Below are 8775 nucleotides of genomic sequence, written 5' to 3'. Positions count from 1 at the left end.
GGGTGGTTATGACTAGCTGCCTTCCCTCTAGTCTTACACTGCTAAATTAGGGATGGCTAGTGCAGATAGCCCTCTTGTAGCTTTTGCACGAAATTCAAAAACAAACAAACAAAACAGTAGTAGATTTATGGACCCAGGATTCAATTCCCTGGGGTGGAGAGAGTGCAGATAACCCATTCTTTAGTTTTGTGCTAAAACAACTACAACACTTTTGTTGAAACGTTTATAGTTTTGGATATCCCACACATTTCAGTACACACACACACCTATATATTAGTCAGTGAATAGAAAAGGTAGAAGTAGCATAATCAGTGGAAAAGTTATGTAATCATAATACAAAGATTTATAGCTTTTAATGATACATAATTAAGACCTGTGTCATTTACGGGTGAACATTTCCAACTGTTAATGTCTATTTGAATGTATGTTTGCATGGTTTGAATTTAAGTAAATATTTTATTTGTAACAAAAATCATAAAAAAATCTACAAAGGCTATTCCCTTTTGCCAGATGTGTAAAAGCCTCAGAACTGATTAAAAGGTGTCCTTGAAAAATCTTTAGCACCTGTAAAACATGCATAAAGATTGACATGACAGATTTTTTTATACTGTTATATTCCGATATGAAAAAAGCAAAAATTAATGTGACCATCCTTTGTAATATTAATACATATTGATGTTTGTAAACTGTTCAAAATGCTAAGAAAGATTGGTACCTTCTAGCAGTTGAAGACATTAAAACGTATTTACAGTGGCAAAAGTGTAAAAGGGAATTAAATATTATTAAATTCCTTTTTACACTTTTGTGGAATTAACCAGAGAATCATTAGACAATAGGCAACAAAATTATTCAGAGTTTTATTTCTTGAAGTTAAAATATCTTAGTGTTTTAACCTCAGTGTATTGTGTTTCTTCAAGTGAGAATCCTCAAAACAAGAGCATAAGTATGTTTTAAAAAATTAACACTGTTCTTGATCCAACACTGTTTTACTAGGCTTATCTTTCAAACACACATTTTAACTAAAAAGAACCTGAGCTACATTAGAATTAACAACAACAAAAAAAGAATACATTACTTGATTAAAGTGGGAACATTTCAGCAAGCAATAGTGGCATTGTATTATAAATTTTATTTTGCTGATCTAAAGGGCATTTTTTATGTTTATGAATTTGAATATATTTACAAGATTAAGAGATGCCATGATTTTCTTCTGTTTTAAGCATTGATAGCACATGCAATTGCAAAAAAGACCATATATATATATATATATATATATTAACAATAATCTATGCCTCAAGAGTCACAGGTGTTATGTGATTACTTTTACAATTTCTAAATTGTATTTAGATTTTTGTTAAAACTTTAATCATTCCACTTTTCAATTATCTTGTTTGAGAACCTACATGTTGCAATTCAAACTGAAGAATTTCTTGGCATGTTTATTGGATTGTCATGTGTGTATAAGTAGTGGACTTTTTAACAATACGAGTAGCATATGATGGCATCAATCGTTTTAGTGTTTGAGATGTAATAAAACATCAAGTTTGTAGTCACTTACTTGCAAGGTAATATATATGTTTGTGAGATTACATGCATTGCTTGTGTGTAAAGCTGAAAAGGGAATATGAAACTCCTATAAAATTAAAACACTCTTTTTTTGCAAAAATATGTGAAGCATGGTATGATAAAAGAAGTAAATATAAAAAATTATCCAACTAAATTAATATTGTTAATAACAGAAACAAAAAATGAATATTCTTTATTTTTTGCCCTACTATTATTTTAATGTCTTTTAAGGTTACATACTTTAATGTGAAATCAGAGTAAGAGTATTCCATGGAGGTCAAAGTTGTCACCATTATATTTTAATCTGCATATAGAAGGTTATAGAATAGTTGAGTTATTACAGATTCCTTATGTTAATATTCAGTAATGCTACAGCACTAATGAATAGTATTTGTCATTGAGTTGTTGATTATGAGAATGTTGAATTTTGTTGCATTAACTATTTATCATCTCCTCTCACATATTTACAGGTGTTAGACATAATTTTAACCCGTACATTTACACCAATTATGATAATGGAAAAAAACCCTTCCATGGATGATAAAGGGTTAATGTTTTAAGTAGTCAGCATTATTGTGTTCTTGTTCACTGTGAAAATGTTTAGTTATATCACATTGCTAGCCATTTAGTAGCCAGCTTTACTTCGAAGTGTAGCAGGCAAATTAAAAGTGTGAGGCCCAAGGTTTATTTGACAAAGTGAAGTGAAGGAATGTGTGCCACAGGCATCCATTATGGCCTGTGTCCAGGGCTCGCATTAGGGCTCTGGAAACTCTTTGGTTCTGAATTAAATTTTATGATTTCTTCTGTTTTTCCTTAGAGTAATTTTCCTAATTTTGGTACATTTTTACTGGAACAGTTTGAAAAGTGGAAAGCTAACCCCCCCCCCCCGCTTCTGTTTTATGTTTTCTTTAAGAATGTTTACTTGTTTGTTGCTAATGGTTAGTTGAAGTAGATTATGTTCAGTGTGATAATGTTTGGTTGTGTCTTACCAGTGGTTAAGCAATCATCATTATGACATTTTTGTTCAGTGTAAGAATATTTCATTGTGTGGTGCTACTGGTTAAGTAGTCAGCAATATGGTCCTTTTGTTCAATATGACATTTAGTTTTGTGGAATGCTAATAATTCTTATTACAGTGAACTATGTATCTAGAGTGAAACTGAAAATCAACCTGGCTATCAGTATAGCTAATGGACTAGCTGTTCTAGAAACTTTTACCACCGGTCTTAATGTATTCTCCTCTGCATCCACTCATTTGTTCTTAGAATTACTTAAATAACCCCCGGAGGTTACTACAGGAAATAATAACTAACATTTTATTGTGTCAAAAAGCTGAAAAGGCAATATGAAACTCCTATAAAATTAAAACACTCTTTTTTGCAAAAATATGTGAAGCATGGTATGATAAAAGAAGTAAATATAAAAAATTATCCAACTAAATTAATATTGTAGTGTTAAACTTAGCTGAAAACAACTATATACAACAACCACAACAAAAATGGTAAAAAGCAGTGGTGGTCAATGCACTAAATCTGTATACTTTTACCCCAAACAACAGAATCAAAGTGTAAATGTGAACATTTTAAGAGGTTAAGTAGTTAGCATTATGGTTTTTTATCCAAAATGAAAATGTTTAATTGTGTGGTGCTGAAGGTTAAGTAATCAGTATTCTGGTTCTTTTGTCCAGTGTAAAAATGTTTAGCTGTGTAGTGCTGAAGGATAAGTAGTCAACATTATGGTCCTTTTGTCTATTATAAGAATGTTTAGTTGTATAGTGCTGAAGGTAAGAAGAATTATGGTCCTTTTGTCTAATGTCAGAATGTTTAGTTGTATAGTGCTGAAGGTTAAGTAGTCAACATTATGGTCCTTTTGTCTAATGTAAAAATGTTTAGTTGTATAGTGCTGAAAGTTAAGTAGTCAGCATTATGGTCCTTTTGTCTAATGTAAGAATATTTTGTTGTATAGTGCTGAAGGTTAAGTAATCAACATTATGGTCCTTTTGTCTAATGTAAGAATATTTAGTTGTATAGTGCTGAAGGTTAAGTAGTCAACATTATGGTCCTTTTGTCTAATGTAGGAAAATATATTGTTGTATAGTGCTGAAGGTAATCAGCATTATAATCCTTTTGTCTAATGTAAGAATATTTAGTTGTATAGTGCTGAAGGTTAAGTAATCAACATTATGGTCCTTTTGTCTAATGTAAGAATGTTTAGTTGTGTAGTGCTGAAGGATAAATAGTCAACATTATGTTCCTTTTGTCCAATGTGAGAATGTTTAGTTGTGTAGTGCTGAGGGTTAAGTAGTCAACATTGTGGGCTGTTTTGATTTTAACATAAGCTATTGACATAAATAAATTAGCACCTTTAGAGAAATATTATAATATTTTTTGTTAACATTTTTGTCTGATCATAAACAATGATCCCAACACTTCATATTATAATGGAATCTGAGCTCTACACCTCAATTTGTTGCATAGATTTTATATTTTTTGTTAACATTTTTGTCTGATCATAAACAATGATCCCAACACTTCATATTATAATGGAATCTGAGCTCTACACCTCAATTTGTTGCATAGATTTTATATTTTTTATATGAAACAAGCTATATTTATCATCATTTATGATTTTGAAAGAAGAATGTATGGCATAATTATATGTGTAATGGTAGTGAGTTTTTTTTCTTTTAGCTTATTTTCATTTGTCTTGATGGCTAGTACCAAGCAGAGTTTCGTTATTTTACACGTTAAGTTTGTTTATAACACAATTGTTGTTTCATAATTCATGTGTACTATGAAAATAAATTTGTTTTTTGGATATAGAATGCACAGGCTATGAATGCCTTATATATATTAACACTTGTGTCAACAGGATGGAATTGCATGTATGTAAGCTAGGACATATTAGGCTTAAACAGGGTGTGTATAATGTTGGACCTCTAAATACACACTGCTTTAATCAGAATCAATTTCAACTAGTCAGTATATCCTCGGTTCCTATTTTTATAGCACATTAAGGCAGTCTTATTTTTCCTCATACCACACTGTTGGTAATAGCTAAATTTATCAAATATCCAACTAATTGTTTATTAGAATTGACTGTTTTGTAGAACATGTCTTGCACTATAAAATATCTGTCTATTCTGTTTTTTTTAGATAGTAAAAAACTAAGAAATGTGTGAGTTGTTTCTCATATCATGTGATGATCAAAATGAATACATTATTTATTTGAGGCCTGCACTTAAATGTTTTATGAATTGTTAAAAGTAACCATCGTGTGTACTTGTTCTAACACGTGTTTATTTTTCAGTGAATGTGAAAGATTTTAACAGGATATAAATAACAATAATGTGTAAAACTTAGTGGATTTGAACAGAAACAGTGTTGTTAGAAAACAAATACTTCAATAAAAAAACAGAGGAGAGTGGTAAGTTTTATGTATGATAAACACCTAGTAACTATATTAAGAGATTGTCATGGAATAAAACTACTAATTTTTATTCATCACTTGGTGTGAAATATAAATTAACTATTGGTTTGTAAAACAAAGGCTAACTTCATGGTTCACAGTTCTATCAAAAATTGATCTATTAGTTCTCCCAATTCAACTGAAATTAGACATTAAAAGAAAATTATTAATAATATTGGCTTCTAAGAAGTGTTGGTAGAACTGAAAAGATAAGAAATCATGCTTGAAGGTTTTATGTAGTTTCCTCTGTTGTTCTTCACAAACATTTTGTTTTTGTTTGCTATTTTATGTGTTAGATATTTTGCATCCATTATTGATCCAGTTCTACTTTAATTTCTTTGCTAACATGTTTAAACATGCACTTTTTTATTAATATCTTTAAGTAGTTTTATGATTGAAAAACATTCGTAGTTTAAAAGACTTGATGTTTTATTATAATTCAGAATTATGTAGTCACAGCATAGTTTTCTAGAAAATAAAAGAAATTACAGATTTCAACAGTAGTATCACAACAATTAGTTAGTACAAACATTATAGCATTCACAGTGACACTATTGTAACCTAACCAATCCTGTGGAGCTCTGGCACTAAGCAAAAGGCTTCATTAGCACCATACTACAACAGACAAAATATAATTCAGGTTATATACTTTACACGTCTTTTACTAGAAGTTCGTATTAGGTCAGTTAAGAAAGATGTGATTTGCATTTTTATCATTCCCATTGTGATGTATTATCACGTATCACGACTAAATTTCCGGGCAGCATTGGGTCCATCTCTACCAAATTTGCATAAGTGCATCCACACCCAGCCAACTAAAGTCAAGATGTCTTGAAGAAGAGCTCATGGATCTTCAAAAAGGAAGGATTATTTGATGGGGTGCGAGTTCTGAGACATTTAAGCTCACCTAATCATCACTCACATTGGGTGAAGTGCTGAAAAATGGAAGAACATTTTATATAGGGTTTAATATTATGTAGTGACTAAGCCTGTTTTCCACTATTAAGATAAACACTACAAATGTTTCTGTTATAATCATAATGAACACGAAGTAAATAAATCTGAATCCAGAGGACTTAGTGACTTCCATTGGCAATAACATCAAAGTATATACTTGTGTATTATGTGTTGTTTGTCTAGTGGATTTTCATGAAGGATACCTTATTTATTTTGAAGAGAAGTTATGTAATAGTCAGGAAAGAAAATAATTCTTAATTAGATGTTAAGCTAATAGAAGTACATATCAACTCTGAAGGAAAGCAAAATTCAAAGTATAACTCACTTTAGCTCTTAAAATTGCACTGTTGGCTCTTCATGCACTCTCCAGGCAAAAGACCCAGTGACTAACTAACCAGAAAATAGTCTTCAGGTATTTCCTATACTCTTCATAACCAGAAAATAATATAGCTTTATTTAAGTATATTATGGCAATTTTTTCTAATTTACCAGCAGTTTTTGCATCCTCGTAAACTGATGCTAATTCTCTAGCTTAGACAAAGGTTACATACTACAACAGATGTTCTTTACAGGCTTATATTTCCTTATCTCTGTTTCTGTGTTATACTCTCATTTCAAGGAGTGGTGAGAAGACGTGTAAAAGTTAGTATAAATTGGAGATTTATCCTCCATAGTCATGTGTAATAAGGATTATTTTTGACGTAAATAATCTGAGATTGTGATAGGAATATTCTTTCTGATTTCACAATGCAACATAGCATTATTCTGATTCTTGGAATTTTCAATCTGAATATCGTGCGTGTGAGCCAAACAGCTAGGTCAGAGATTTCTAGTCTGTATAGCCATTCCTAATTATGAGCTACTGGCCAGAAAAAGGGCAGCCAGAAGAAGTACTCGCTGCCAAAAGAGTGGTGTCCAACTCCTTGAACCAAATAATGAGATTGACTGTAACTTTTATAATGCACCCACAGCAGGATAAAGTGCGGGGAGCGTGTTCAGCACTATCACATCTCAAACACTTTGATACGTAGCCTCACACGCTAACCACTAAAGACTAGGAAATCTTCTTGCTCGGCAGCCAGAAAACATACAACAGAACTCTAAAGCTAGCCTATTAACTACATTATTGTGAATAAAGATTCCATTTATTTGTTCATTTATTTATTTTCTCCTTTGCTTTCCTCTTAAAAAAATAATTTCTGTTTTAACATTTCCTGAATCTGCTACAAATTGCAGATAGTTATAACATAGATGATAGATCTCCACTTAAATTACCTTTAACATGTGGTATTTAAGTAAACTGTTGTTAAAGGTAATTTAGTTGTAAATAATCTTTAATATAGAGATTGTTTGAAGTTTGAATGAAAACAGTAAATTAAAGAAAACCAGCAAGTTAGAATATTGAATGATTTGTCTTAAAAAATATTCATAAACGCTATATTAAAAAAAAAACTGTACCTTTATATTGACTTCTTTGATTAACTACGTTCTATCAAACAAAGCTTAGAAATTCCTGTTCCCTTTTCTTTCAATTCCAAGTGTTCAATTCAAGAGCTCAATACAATTTATACCTCAGTTGAACGTTATCTATCCTGGAAGCTTGCATGAGTTCAATATTATCTTAACTGTATTTGTTGGCAACGTTTTGAAAAAAAAAAGAGTGAATATGCTTATGATATCACATTATTTTGTGATTATTATGGCCAGGTGGTCATTGCGCTCGACTCGCAATCTGAGGGTCGCGGGGTCGAATCCCCGTAACACCAAACATGTTCGCCCTTTCAGCCGTGGGTGGTGATGACTAGCTGCCTTCTCTTTAGTCATACACTGCTAAATTAGGGACGTCTAGCACAGATAGCCCTCGTGTAGCTGTGCGCGAAATTCAGATTCAAAAACAAACAATTTCATCTCCACATGCTTCTCATTCACTTGTAAAATATAGCATACAGTTAATGCATCTGAACTGAAAGCACACGTAAAGTTTTATTGTAACGTTAACTGTGTAAATATTGTTAAATTTTGCTTAAATTAAGTATATACTCTCGTTCCCATGAGATGTAACAACAATAATAGTATCTAATAGGCTCACTGCATGCTATGTAGTATTTTTTCAACAGTTTTATTCTTGCTCAGGGTTATTAAATGTCAACCAAAGTTCCCAGTTATGGCATGAAATTCCACGGTAATCGTTGAAGTCAGTCATACAAACTAGAATAGGGTTCCCAGGTTGATACGAGCAATTGTAGTATTATATAAAGACAAGGCAGGCAATTAAAACAAATACTTGGTTCTCATACAAATATTGTTACGTCTCCGTTCTTTCGTTAATTAATTTTCCATAAATTCGTTCCGACGAAACTTTAGCGACACAAGTCTTTCTTAAATAAAACTTGTTTATTCTTTCCGAATACAACTTTACCGATACACTTAATTTCAACAGTCGCTCTATAACAAACGCTATAATTCTCAAAGAACGTCTCACGTGCTCGTGCGCGACAATACTCAGTTCAATTACACATATATTACACCTCCTTGCCGTCACGCTGTGACCGTCTTATATATATATACAAGACTACCCCAATCTAGTAGTCTCCCGACAATTCACGAAGGTTCGAGAAGGAAGTGGCGTGATACTAGTCACGTGACCAGATATACTGCTTTCTGCTCCTCTGTCCATCCATTCATTTCTGCCAGGATCTCAAATTGTGTTCTATATGCCTCCCATGGTGCCTTCTCATCAAATTACTGTGGCTTCCTTCGTACTGGATCACTCCTAGTACTGAC

General features: G+C 32.0%; 1 protein-coding gene across 1 annotated transcript in view; it reads left to right on the top strand.

Annotated features, from left to right (window-relative positions):
• LOC106457836 (GTP-binding protein Rit1-like) overlaps window positions 1-8775 on the top strand; it is a 31858-nt gene that overhangs the window by 18832 nt on the left and 4251 nt on the right. The window lies entirely within an intron of this gene.

This window comes from Limulus polyphemus, unplaced genomic scaffold (genome assembly GCF_000517525.1).
Source record: "Limulus polyphemus unplaced genomic scaffold, Limulus_polyphemus-2.1.2 Scaffold379, whole genome shotgun sequence".
In the NCBI taxonomy this organism is placed as follows: Eukaryota; Metazoa; Arthropoda; class Merostomata; order Xiphosura; family Limulidae; genus Limulus; species Limulus polyphemus.
Note: the sequence above shows the minus strand (reverse complement) of the source record. Positions and strands in the feature narration are given on the sequence as shown.